The following is a 14,490-nucleotide window of genomic DNA, read 5'->3' as shown; positions in this document are numbered from 1 at the left end:
ACACCCAAACCTACCCCATAACCCCAAAAATACCCCTATACCCCAAAACCCAAACCTAGCCCTGAACCCTAAAAATACCCCTGTACCCCAAAACCCATACCTATCCCTAAACCCTAGACCCACCCCTGTACCCCATAACCCAAAACTATATCTGAACCCTTAAAATACCCAAACACCCAAAACATATAGCTCAGTACCCCAAAACAGATACCCCTATACCCATACTTACCTTATCCACACATTAAAAAAAAACATGCTTTTACCATTCATGCATTTACAACGAATTTCGTTGTAAATGTATGCATGGTAAAAGCACATAAAATGTAATGCCATGCTTTATAATGGCATTACAGAGTCATGTTACTTTCGTAATGAAAGTATGCGGAGTGATGGTATGCGGAAAGAAAGTTGCGGAATAATGGGTGTTTACCCTCCCCGGTAAGTACATTGGTGGCACGGCGGCCCACATCTCCAGCAACATACTCATATTTTTTCACCACCGATTTGAAAAATGCACAGGTCTCTCTCATTGATGGCCAGCACCGACATACACTTTTAGACACACCTCCCACCACAAGTTCTAGAATTGCGAACTTTAGAGCTGGGGAGCTACGTTCGAATCTCGGCATCAGCTCAACATCCTGTGATTCCAGGCAAACCGCTTGGTCTCCCTGTGCCTACCACAAATGAATGTGTTCTTCTGTAATGTAAATTGTGCTCATGCCATGTTGTCGAGTTCGCGCTATATAATATTACAATGAAAAGTAAAGTAGGGAAAGTCGAGTTCACACACTACTGAAAGCGCACTCTTAAGTGCATCAGCAGTGCACTGTGAATCGGAGGGTTTCACAGGCCTGTCACAGATAAGAAATGCTATCAAAACGAAATCCTACAAAACAATATACTACTGGCCGGCAGCAATTCATACCCGGAGAACGTCGGGACGGGCTGCTAGTGTTTCTATAAAACAGCGCTACTGAGGGCTGCATCCTTAGCTCCAACGGCACTTGGGGCCCGATTCACTGAACTAACTTAAGACAAAATCCTATACTTACTACCATTTTCGTATTCACAGAAGGCACTTACTCATTTTGGGATTCACAGAAGACACTTACTCATTTTGGTATTCACAGAAGTTAGGAGTCCTAACTTTAGGACTCCTAAATGCCTTCTGTGAATACCAAAAGTCTTAAAGTTAGGATTTTTCTCAGTTTAGGAGTAGTAAAGTTAGGACTCCTAACTTTAGGACTCCTAAATGTCTTCTGTGAATACCGAAAGTCTTAAAATTAGGATTTTTCTCAGTTTTAGGAGTGGAAGAGGTGTGGCGCAGTGGCCAGGGTGACGAACGCTGGGGATCACGGTTCGATCCCCGGCACCGGCGGGAAGGGTCTGCCCAGCACCATGTGACTCTGGGCAATAGCTTGCTTATCCTTCCCTACGTCCCCCGCACCGGGAAACCTACGGGTAGCTGTGTGCTTTACAAATACAGGATTACATTTTTTAAAGTTAGGAGTCCTAACTTTACTACTACTAAATTGAGAAAAATCCTAATTTTAAGACACGGGAACCGTGGCTCATGATGAGCTGAGCTCGTCATGAGCATGGGAGGGGTTAACTTCCTCCAGTGAAGAAGAACAGGAAGGGACGTCATTCAGTTGCACCGGATTGTATGGAATGAAGGCATTCCTTATCTACTGATTGGACTATGGTTACTCTGGCGACTCATCCTCCTATGGTTCATGGGATATATAGTCTGTGTTGTTTTTTATTTAATATGTTCTTTAAAGGCTGGTGATTTAATAAAGTGAAGAAAGTAATGCATAATCCTCAGTGTGAGAAGTTGGCCTGATATATGATGTTCACTATTCTAACGAGACACCTGGCACCAGTCCAAACGACCCTAATTTGATGGTGGTTGTAAAGACAACTTTATAGAAAGCTATCCTAGTGGTAGCTGTGGAGAGCAGCCTTCAGGCTAAGACTTTAGAGGTCAGTTAAGCAAGTTGTTTTACCAATTATAATCCCTTGAGTACCAAATGAAAGCACATCACACAAGGTATATATAACAAATATATATGTATTTATTCTAAACACAACCCCTCTGCACTCTTTATGAGGTCAGAGGTAAAAGTACAATACAAGGAACTTAATTAGTATACGATAAGTTGCACAGTATACGTTATGCCCCAGGGGCCTCACAAACCATATTTTAAAATAGTGGTATAAGAACCACGTCTGGGGTAGAAAGCAGGCCTACGGCCTGTGGAATCGCTGGGGCTTCTAGGAACAACCAAAGGTTAGCATGTAGGAGGCCCACGGGAGACGCGTGCAGTGTCTAAACACAGCCGCGGGTTACCATTGACATTCTATGGGAAACAAACAAGTTACAAACTTAACAATTTAAGGAAACTTCTGAGTGAACTACGATGGAACCTTTTTAGACTAGAACACTTTGAGAGTCAAGACCCACGGGAGCACCGGAGTGCTCGTGTTACCTCACCCAGGGAAGCCGGGTGTAGAGGTGCCTTTTGGTGTCGGGCGTCGTCGTCGATTCCAATGGAGAGCTGCGAAGAAGTGCTGCAGGTGACCAGAGGAAAAGTGTCCGGGTGGATCGAAGATCTGAAGAACCTGAAAGCAGAAGGGACAGAGTCTGGGTGACTTGCCAGTGACCAGGAGGTGATGGGAAGCTGCCAGCCAATGTCGGGTGATTTCAGGTGAAAAGGTGAAGCTTGCTTTTTCAGCCAAGTTGTCCAGGAGGTGTCGAGGATGACCAAGAGCAGGATTCGAGCTGTCCCACAAAGGATCTAGTTGACTGAGGGGTTGGCATCCGGTTTGGACCCAACAAGGCTTGGCAAACGCAATCCACGCAGGATGTCGAGATTGGCTTCGGTGCAGACCAGCAAGGTCTGAGGGATTTCTCTTTTGGAGAGAAGTTGGAGCAAGCCTGGAGCAACCAGGAAAGCCAAGTAATTCAATAATAAATAAATAATACAAAAAAAATTAAAGAGGAGAGGAGATCAGAATATTTATTTATTATTATTTTGTTGTTGTAAAAAGTGCTATTAGCGAGGAAGCTTAGGTATGATTGAGCAAGGGCCGAGCCTGGTGTCAGCGAGTGGCAAAATGTCTACAGCACCTGGTATTCCCAGGTTGTCTCCCATCCAAGTACTAACCAGGCCCGACCCTGCTTAGCTTCCGAGATCAGACGAGATCGGGCGCATTCAGGGTGGTATGGCCGTAGGCATCGGAGGATGCAGGATCAGGCCTCTTGTGCTGACAACCTCCTTGCACTCTGGAACGTGTTGCACTGCACTGCACTTGCACACTTCCCTTCAACAACTGCCCTCCCTTTGCAAGCTTGCTACAGATAGCCAAGGACAGCCCTCTCTTCCAGCAGCCTTGTGCTTGCTTCTTTCCCAATTACACACAGGCTCCGGCCTCTCTTTAGGTGCCAGCCGGAGATCTCCAGCCGCCTGGGATTTTCACCAAGTGCCTGGCCTTGCTTTGCGCTGGCCTCTAAGGCACTCTATCAGGCCACCGCTCTATGTGGCAGCACCTGCCAGGCTACCGATCTTCAACTCTGGATCGCCCGCAGAAACATTGGGGTGACAAGTTTTTTCTGCGCAGCTCTGACTGCAACTTTCCTTTTCTTTTTTAATCAGGGACAGAGCCCTGATATGCAAATCACGTCCATGTCCAGGGCCCGCCCCTGTGTACATAGAGAAGAGAGACTGAGATGAGGGACTGAGTGCTGCCTGGGTGAAGGGTCCTTCTTGCAAGTGGCCTGACTTCAGCAGCCGCCCCTCCTTAAGGGCAGTGAGGCCACGACCCGCCCCTTTTGGACAAAAAGATTGTATGTCAGGCTTAACAAAGGTCAGCTAGACAAACACTCTTTATGTTCAGGCCAGGCAGCCAGGAGCTGGGCATGCACTGAATGCGCAGGCTCCCGGCTTCCTGAGCTGAAGATTGCTGGGCTGAGGATGTCACAGCTCCGGTGGGCCTGACCTCCTCAGCTCAGCAAATGTCCTGGAGGCCCTCCCCCTCATGACGAGGGAGAGCGTCAGGGATAGCCTCGTAGCTGGGCGCCTCATTTTTTAAGCCCTGAAGTGCCAACGGCCAAGTGTCTGTCACTGACTCTGTCCCCCATCCTGCTCTGTGACGAGTGAGGGACTGCTGCCTCCCCTCATTGGCTGACCAAGGTAGCAGTCCCAACCCTCCTGGCAGCTCCCCGAGCCCTGCAGCAGGTAAGTGTTGCTTTTTTATCGACTGGTTTGCACGTGTTTGTATGTGAGAGAGCGTAAATCGAGAAAAAAATAGAAGTGCACCATATTTACAAGCACGTTGCATCAGTTTAGTAAAGATTACATAAGAGTGTCGAATTATAGAAGTGAAAATATATAAGAGTGTTTAATCAAAATAGAATTCATATATCAGGGTGAAAAGCTAATATAGAAGTGTGTAGAGAGGTTAGAATAATGTTGAAATCTCATGTTATGTGGCTGTTGAAGGGGAGAATGTAATTCTGCTAAACGTAGAAATGTGTAGGCCACATGGCAGTTAACAGAGAATGAAAAGTGCTGTTACACTCTCACATGACGGGGATTTCTAATATTGTTATAATTCAAAGTATTTTTGATCATAGAACTGAAATGTATGTTTTATAGAAGTGTTTCATATAACCATTGTGTGTAATAAGTTAGAATACTGTTTAGACTAAGAAATTTAAGGTTTACAGAGTGCACAGGCCCGTTTCATGTAATTCTAATAGGCCTGAATAGATGAGATCATTTCTTTTGTTCTGCATGTGCTAGTTAGAGGAAGGTCATGTTAAACATAAATTGCGGAGCCTGCTCGATGGTTTACGACTTAGAAGATACGGTGGAGGCCGGAATTTGGGGCCCTCTGTAGAAGTGTCTGTTTGCAGGTGCGAGGAGGTTCCAATCAAGAGAGTGATGAATAGACTTTTGTTCAGGGAGCCAGGCACAGGCCTGGAGGAGGCTTCAGGAATTTCCTGGGGGGTACCGTCCTGACGGAGAAGAGCCTGAGAAGCAAGGTCAACGCTAACGATGGGCCCAGAGGAGTTTCAGCATGGAAAATACCAGAACCAACACCACGTGAGGGGCGTCTCTAAAGGGCGTTTCTATTGTAAATGTGATTTTGTATTAGGGACAGGACCCCTGGGTGGAGTTAAGGCAGATGATCTGAGGAACCTAAGAGAGCGGATGGGTAGGCAGATAGGTTAACTGCGAGATCGATTCACAACGAAGACTAAGGAAAGTGAGTGATCTTCTTTGGAAGTCACCACGGCTGACACCTTTTTAGGTTAAGATTTTGCTAAGTAGGGATGTCACTTAGTTTAGTGTAGGGACAGTCTAATCTGGATTTTCTTCCTTTCTGTAAATGACTCACAAGTTACAGCTTGTGTCTATTCTTGCAACACTGTTGATTTTTGAATTGGCTTCGGTGATATTCTTTTGCCGACTAAGAGCATTTAGAAAATTTATGTTTGTATTGATCCCAGTATATCTTTTGAACCTTATTTTGAGATGTTTGTATCTCCAGTTAACTTTGGCTTTGTAATAAACTTTTAAAACTTTTCCATAGTAAGTGGTTCTTTAGAGTGGTGTAAGTCCTTAACTGTTTGACCTAGTAGTGGATTGCCTTTTACTCTAAGACAGGTACCAACGGTTCAGTCGACCTGAGTTGGGATCTAGATCAAATGCAATTGATTAGAAATCCAGCCGTAACAGTTGGTAGCACAGTGAGGATGGTTACCTTCTTGAGGAGGGTGATCTAGACTAGGTTAGATTATCCCAAGGCCCCTAGAGATCGAGAGATGAGCAGCGGAAGAATCGCCTGCCGAAGAAGGTGCTGACGGTGCGAGAGAAAAGCAGCAGGGTCGGATGAGAGTGAGTATAACAAGGGTCATGCGTGGACAGATTGCGGTGTTTTGTGTGGTATCTGTATTGTAATGTCATGCGGAGTTGAGTGCCTGTAGTGTGATTGAGAGAAGGTTGTGAGCGCGCGCAACCTGGTACTGGTAAACTGGTGAACCGGTGAACTAGTGAAAATCTTAAGTTCGGAGAAGAGCTTAAGTGGTTTGGGTGTATCGAACATCCAGAGTAGTTGTCGACCAGAGTAAAGGGGGTCATGAGGTACCATTGATCGCCCGCAGGACCGAGATAGGGGGAATGCAAGAGTGAGTGTGTGGGTAACGGACGCAGGTCGAAGGTTACCGTGTGTAAGTAACCTATCAGCAAAGGCGATTGTCTGGACGTACACGGAAAGACATTTAGTCAGTTAAGGTGACAATTACAGATTAGACTGTGGGCGTACAGTCAAGGAAAGTGATCGCTTGGTCGGAAGTAGTCATTTTTCAGAGTATGAATGGGACGCATGCATGACCGGGAGACGAGCTGAGAAAGGAGGGGAACTGCTGCGAAGGGGGACGAGTGACGTCAGCGAGAGCCGCGCTGGGATAGGCCGGTTGGTGTGAAGCCGCGCTAGACGAGTGACGTCAGCGAGAGCCGCGCTGTGATAGGCCGGTTAGTGAGGAGCCGCGCTGTGATAGGCCGGTTGGTGTGACGTCAGCGAGAGCCGCGATGTGATAGGCCGGTTAGTGAGAACCGCGCTGAGATTGGTGGATTGTCATCAGGAAGTAAACGAACGCGGAGAAAATAAGAAATTTTGTAGACTTTGAACATGAAGTGTTTTAAATGTTTGAGAGGGATTTTTAAGAGAAAAAGAAGAGAATCTGATTACGGGGAAGAGGCACCGCCAGAGGGTACACCAGCTCACTATATGGCAACTAATGTTGGGTTGCATACTATACTGTGGCTTGGTGCTTGGAGTAAGATTACGGAAGGGAATGAGGAACTGATTTTTCCGAAATACGGAACGTTTAGACTAGAAGTGTTGCATCAGCTGAAAGCAGTTATGTCCTCATTGAGACCTTTGCCTAGACCAACACAGTTTGAGGCCCTTAATGCATGGATTAGGGCGGCGCACGACGGGAATCAGAACAGGCGCCAAGAAAGGGTGAGGCGATCAGTAAGGGCAGTGCAAGATGCCAAATGGGATGCGGAAGCCAAGAGATGGAGGGTACAGGCGATTGAAGTGGATAAGTTGTACACAGTGAGAGAGGTTACGGGAGAAAAGAGACCCATAGAAGAGGATGACGAGAGCGAGTCGGAGGATAACCTAATAAATAGATTGTTGATAGATAGACCACCTCCGGACGATAGGGGGATAGAAGGTACTGAACTCCCAAGGGAAGATAGGGTTGACATAGAAGGGAATAGGCCACTCCCTATAACGGATTGGGTACCTACCAAAGGTGAGGAGACACCTCAACATAGTCCTGTACAGAGAGTAGTCGGAAAGGTTGTGGTACAGAAGATGCCAGCAACAGAGAGGGTTGAGTCTTATGGATTGCCAGATGCTCTTCAAGTACCCGTTACCATAGGTCATAGTGTCGGTTTATCACCCAGAGAAAGGGAGAGAGGAAGAACAGGTACGGCTAAGCAGAGAAAGAGCTGAGATGGAAAGAAGGAATAACACGACAAATGCCTGGAAGCAATTGCCAGGACCGATGACGTGGAGCACCCCATTGGATTTAGCAGTGGGTCCCGCAACAGAGCAGGGGGGTCAGAGAGGACCGATGGACCTGAGGGGACCACGGCCGAAATCCTATAAAGAGTTGAGGGCTGACTTGAGGGAATGGGATAGGTTCACAGAAACACCGAGCAACAGGTCAAGAGCAGAAGCTGAATGGGGAAGTCGAGGCAACGAGATAGTATCTCACTGCGGGGCTAGCGAAAGCAGTCAGGAGTGTGATGGTAAAAGTCAAGAGAGTAGAGGAGTTATACGTCATATTGACGGTAGAAATGAACAGGAGCGAAAAGGTGGAAGTACGGAGTGTGGAGAGATGACTCGTCTCATTCAAAATGAGGGAGACCGAAGGACACAAGAATACAGGGATAGGTTTAAGTGCACTCTCCACGCACCTGATGATAATGTACAGCACTGGAATCGAGGGAACATGGGGAACCGCGAAGGATCTTGCCATGCATCGAGTGATCAGAGATCACAGCCAAATTGCGAAAGCATGGGGAATCATGGAATGTCTTACCATGCACCTAGAGAAACCAGGCAGGATGGGAAATGTGGGACTGGATGGAATTGAATGGGACCTGGAGAGATGGGAGCATGGGAGGACTCCCCATAACACGCCTGAGCCCAGACGTAGGACTCAGAGCTGTGATGGGGGAGATGTAAATGGACTCCCTAGAGATAGCATACTGAAAGCTGTGATAAAAGCCAAAAGACTCGATGTGACCAGCTTAAAAAATGACCTGGATGAGATAATAGATGGTACGTTGTCTTTAGAAAGGATTGACATGTATGAACAAAATGAGCTGCTGTTTATAGCAAAGGATATTACCCGAAAGGCAAGAGCAACTCATGAGAAACTGTCTGAACTGGCAGACAAGTATATGGTGGATTTGTCCAGAACAAAGACATTGCAGAGTAACCATAGGCTGCAATATTCAGATCAGGACTTAGACGAGAAGAGGACAACTGGATTAAAAACACACATAAGGGAACTGATAACAGGAAATAAGAACATGGAGAGATCTGGACAAATGGGAAGAGAGGTGGTCCAAAAAGGGAACTGTTAGGCGGAGCGCGAATGTGATGTCTCCGGAGGGAAGGCTAATGCAGATGGAGGCATTCCCTTTGCGAGAAATATCGAATGGGAATTATGTACATGTGCCTTGGAGTAGGGGAGATTTGGCTGCATTTACCAACTTGTTTCCGAAGTTAAGGGAAAATCCTGTAGAGTGGTACAAGCAGGTAGAGAGGTTTGTCAAGATTTCAAAAGTATTGTGGATTGATTTGAACACCTTATTTGACATTGTGGTCCCAGGAGACTTGTGGATAGCATGCAAGGTTAGTGTCGAATGGCCAACTGTAGATCCAGAAAGGGATGCTCGTACTAATGGACCGTCAGAAAGTGTAATGTTAAAGTATGAAAGGGTGATGACATGGCTGAGGGAGAAAGTACCACCACAAGATATAGATTGGGTAAAAATGGACCGAACGAGACTGGAACCCAAGGAGACAGTTCACGAGTTTTATGAGCGATTGCTTAAAACGTTCAAACAATACAGTGGACTAGATGTAATGGATCCCAAGGATATAGGACAGTTTGTATCGAAGTTTGTTTTGGGGTTGAGACCTGATATTTGTCTGATGATTCAGCAACATTTAATTTGTTGGCAAAACAAACCATTAGATGAAATTTTGAGATATGCAAGGTATTGCAGTGATGAAATAGATTCCAAAGCAAAAAAACTAAAGGAGAAACTGATGGTGGTGCAGATGCAGTCAGCTGGGAAGGGTGGACAGCAGCAACAGGGAACAGGGACAATGGGACGGAAATCAAACAGTCAGAATAAGGACAACGAGGAAAACCCGAGACCTAGAATAGACATTGCTACATTGAAGAAAACGACAAAGTGTCACCAGTGTCACCGGGTGGGACATTGGAAACGCGAGTGTCCCTATAACCCTGAAAACGGAGAACTGGAAGTATGGGAGGAGGAAGTTCAAGAAGTTCCAGTTCAAGGGGTGACAGTGTCAAGGAGTAAGGTGGCCAAAGGGGGGACTTCGGCTCCACGAGCTCAGTTCCCGCAGCCACCAAAGATTTTGACAGGCGGAAAGACCTATAGACAAATGCCTCTTTTTATAGATGAAGAAGAGTGTTACTATGTTGATCCATTGACGGGACAACGTGTAAGTAGAGAGGAGGACTTTACCCTCGGGGCAGTTCTAGAGGTGGATCAAAGAGGACCGTTTGTCGAGGCTGAAGTGGCAGGGTGTCCTACAACATTCTTAGTAGATACTGGAGCTACTCGATCAACTTTGAGATCGGCAGTGGTTCCAGATCTACCAATGTCAGGGGAACCAATTCAAGTGGTAGGAGTCGCAAATAGGAGAATGACTAGTCCTTTGACGGAACCAGTGCCAGTGAAAATAGGAAATTACACAGATGAACATCAGTTTGTAATATGTGATTCTAGTCCTGTGTGTCTGTTAGGAAGGGACTTATTGTGCAAACTGAACTGCACAATATACTAAACACCTCAGGGAGTGGAGGTACAGACTACAGACGATGATGCTACCTTTAAGGTTGCAAATTCGAGAGTATGCGTAGAACTGTATCCTACCCTGACTGTGGAGGAGCTTCCTTGGGACTTAAGAGATACCGTGTCATCAGAGGTATGGGATTTTACTGGAGAAGAGATAGGATTGATCAAAGGAGTAGAACCAGTGAAGATCATGGTAAAACCAAATGTTGAATATCCAAGAACGCCCCAATACAAATTGACCCCAGAGACGATTGCAGGAATAAAACCCGTGATCGACTCTATGATTCAACAGGGAATACGGAAGGAAATCGTGGGTAGTCCATGCAACTCCCCGATTATGGGTTTGAAAAAACCTAGTGGGAAATTTAGAATAGTACAAGATCTTCGAAGGATTAATAACATAGTTGTTTCATGTTGTCCAGTGGTACCGAATCCATCAGTGATACTGTTTCAGATACCATTCCAAGCTGAGTGGTTTACAGTGATAGATCTTTGTCAGGCTTTCTTTTCAATCCCACTGCATGAAGAAAGCCAATTTCTTTTTGCGTTCAAAATAGAGAGTCGCGTCTTAACATGGTGTCGTATCCCACAAGGGTTTACAGATAGCCCATCAATTTTCAACCAGCTGTTGAAGAAAAATCTTGAAAGTCTAGTACTGCCACAGAACTCGGTTCTGGTCCAGTACATAGACGACCTACTTGTTGCATCAGAAACGGAAGAAGCTTGTAGGACAGATACCATCGCCTTACTGAACCATTTAGCTGAAAATGGGCATAAGGTATCTCCGAGCAAATTGCAGTACTGTCTGACAGAGGTACAGTACTTGGGTCACCGGATAGAAAAAGGAAAGCGCAAGGTGTCGCCAGATAGGATAGAGGCGATAATGAAGATGAACTCGCCTACGACACAGAGAGAAGTCAGGATGTTCCTAGGAATGGTTGGTTATTGCCGACAGTGGATAGCTAACTTTTCCCTGAAAGCAAAACCCTTACAAAAACTGACGCACAAGGAGGTGAGTGATCCGGTACCATGGGACAAGGATTGTTTGATGTCGTTCCTACAGCTGAGAGAGGACTTGTGCCGTGCTCCAGCTTTGGGGATGCCTGATTACGAAAAACCATTTTCACTTTACTGCTGCGAGAGAGAGGGTTGTGCTTTGTCAGTTTTAGTACAAACTCATGGAAATGCCCGTAGACCAGTTGCATACTTTTCAGCTACTTTAGATCCGGTAGCCGCAGCGTTGCCCGGATGTCTCAAATCCGTTGCTGCAACAGGTGTCAGCATTGAAAAGTGTGAAAATATCGTTATGGGACATCAATTAGTGGTGTATGTACCTCATTCTGTAGAACTGTTAATGACCAGGACCAAGACACAGCACTTGACCAGTAATAGGCTCACGCGCTATGAGCAAGTTATTCTTGCTGCGGAGAACGTGACCCTTAAGAGGTGCTCTGTTTTGAATCCTGCTACATTGATGCCACTTCCAAATGATATAGAAGGCGAAGAATGTGAAGATCACGATTGCCTTGATGTGACTGAACTATGTACCAAGCCCAGACCAGATATTGTGGATGAGCCGTTGACTGACCCTGATGAAATTTTCTTTGTTGATGGCTCATGTTTAAGAGACGACACTGGTCGGTTGAGAGCAGCTTATGCTGTTTGCACCATTACTGGAGTTGTGGAAGCCGCTTGCCTGGAAGGAGTACACTCCGCTCAGGTAGCCGAAATCATTGCATTGACACGTGCCTGTTTAGCAGGTAGCAAAATTAGAGTGACCATTTATACTGATAGCCAATATGGGTTCGGTGTAGTTCATGATTTTGGGCAATTGTGGTCTCAGAGAGGTTACATGACCTCCTCTGGTTCGCCTATTCGAAATGGGGAATTTGTGCGACTATTGTTAGAAGCATTACAAGGTCCAGCAGCAATTGCAATTGTTAAATGTGTAGCCCACACCAAAAATACAGATTTTGTGTCACAAGGTAATAGATATGCAGACGAAGTTGCCCGTTACTGTGCGGAGCACGGATATTCTTTCACGGAAGTGGAAGTAGGTGGGACTCAGGAAAAGACAGAGTTAAACATGATGCTAGAGACAGTTGACACTTGGGAGGATTTAAAAGACATGCAAGAGAATGCACCAGATTCTGAGAAAAAGGCATGGGAAACAGCAGGTTGTGTGAAAAGTGAAAGGGATTTGTGGGTTTCAGCAGATGGAAGGGCAGTATTACCTGAGGAATTAGTGAGTCCAATGGCACGACAGATACATGGTCCAGTACACTTAGGAAGAGATGCCATGCTGAGGTTATTTAGGCAGACTTGGTATTGTCCCAAGTTTAGGATTGCCGCGGAAGCAGTGTGTAAGAGATGTGTCACATGCCAGCAATTGAACGTAGGGAAAAGAACACCAGTCACAATGAGTCACATTGGGAGGTCTGGGGGGCCTTTCAACCGAATGCAATTAGATTTTATTGAGATGCCAAAGGTCAACCGCCTCAGGTATGTTCTGGTGGTTGTATGTATATTTTCCAGATGGGTCGAAGCATACCCTACACGCAGGTGCGATACACTCACAGTAGCAAAGTTGTTGCTTAGAGAGTTGATTCCGCGCTTCGGGGTGCCGGCCTCCCTGGAATCGGACAGAGGAACACATTTTAACAGCGAAGTTGTGAAGATGCTTTGCTCTGCATTGAACATTGATCAGAAGTTGCACTGTAGCTATCGACCAGAGGCTTCAGGTATCGTGGAGCAGATAAATGGGACTTTGAAATGCCGAATGGCCAAAGTATGTTCATCCACGTCCTTAAGCTGGCCTGATGCTTTGCCCTTGGTACTCATGAGTACGCGTAGCACACCAGACAGGAGAACAGGTCTCTCTCCACATGAGGTTTTAATGGGGAGGGCAATGAGACTTCCGTCTGTTCCAACTACAGCTTTGTTGAACATTACAGATGACCTGATCCTGGATTATTGCAAGGGACTGTCTGACGCCATTCATTCTGTGTCTCTTCAGGTGCAGGCTGCTGAAGTTCCATCTTCAAGAGATCTATGTCACGACTTGTGTCCAGGTGACTGGATCGTGGTGAAGAAGCACGTCCGGAAGAACTGCCTAGACGTGCGTTGGAAGGGGCCCTACCAGATAATCCTGACGACGAATACTGCTGTGAAGTGTGGAGGGCTACCAAACTGGATACATGCTTCCCATACTCGAAGAGTTCCAGCACCCTTGGAAGAAACAGCTCCTCTCACAGATGAAAATCCAGATGTGGATAGCGAACCACTAGAGGGGACCAGTCAAGCTGTGGGGGTGTCTGAAGAGGTTGGGAGTGCCACAGATCCAGAAGAAGAAGAAACACAGGGCGACAGTGAAACTGAAGTTGCCACAGAAGGAGAAAGTTGCTGTAAATACGGCTCAGACACAGATCAAGACAAGAGTGATCAAGAACCGAGTGTGAGGACAAGAAATAGGAGAACAAGGCGTGGAGAAGCTAGTTGGCCTGAAAGAAAGAAGAGGCCGAGCTTGAAGCCAACTCCAGAAAGAACTCTTGCTCCTATATCTGAAGACTCAGATCTGGACGAAGGTGCACAGAGACAGGAACAGGAAGGTCCGAGAAGATCGAGGAGGGTGCGAGTGCCCTGCAGGAGATACGCTACTCCTGAGTGGACCTACCTAGCTGCAGATGTCCAGTGCACGGAGATCCGGGAGGTTGAGGGAAGTGACATTGACCAGTGTTGACCCAATCATAACAGTGGAAATAGTGTTGTTGATACCAGGAGTGAAGGTGGAAGGGTTGCTAACACTCACTATTCCCAATCCTCCTTATCTGAGCGGGATAAGAGACATGGTTTTAAACAGAATCGAATTTCCGACTTTTTGTCCAAGAAGGCCAACACCTGAGGAGATCGTTCTTCATTTGGAAATATTGGAGTATGTGATCAGAGCCGCTGGAAAACGTATAATTCCAGATTGCTAAAGACTTTGTAAATAAACAGATTGAGAGATAACCTAGCGCCAAGTGGAAGAAGAAGAAATTTAGGGACTCCCATTTAGTGGACGGAGAAGGGCTAGGGTTGTCTGTTGCTACAGAACTCAAAGACTGATCTTACAGAAGGGATTAGCAGCTTCCAGGTGTGGTTCAGAAAGGCTGAATAAGCAAAGAAAAGAGACTTTGTGTTGCTAAAGAAAATCAGAACTACACTGTCTTGAGATCATGGAGGCTGGCAACCCGAACCGTAGGACAAAATGTATAGTAGGCACACTTTTAGTGGGAGTGATTTTTCTTATAGTTTTAGTAGTTACTATATCATATGTAGTGGGACATGAAAATGAAGA

General features: G+C 46.1%; 1 non-coding gene across 1 annotated transcript; it reads right to left on the bottom strand.

Annotated features, from left to right (window-relative positions):
• Window positions 1-3,124: 3,124 nt before the first annotated feature.
• LOC144774401 (5S ribosomal RNA) lies at window positions 3,125-3,243 on the bottom strand. Its single transcript, XR_013600238.1, has one exon. It is a non-coding gene; the product is annotated as a 5S ribosomal RNA (ribosomal RNA).
• Window positions 3,244-14,490: the final 11,247 nt, after the last annotated feature.

Source organism: Lissotriton helveticus, chromosome 8 (assembly GCF_964261635.1).
Source record: "Lissotriton helveticus chromosome 8, aLisHel1.1, whole genome shotgun sequence".
Taxonomy (NCBI): Eukaryota; Metazoa; Chordata; class Amphibia; order Caudata; family Salamandridae; genus Lissotriton; species Lissotriton helveticus.
Note: the sequence above shows the minus strand (reverse complement) of the source record. Positions and strands in the feature narration are given on the sequence as shown.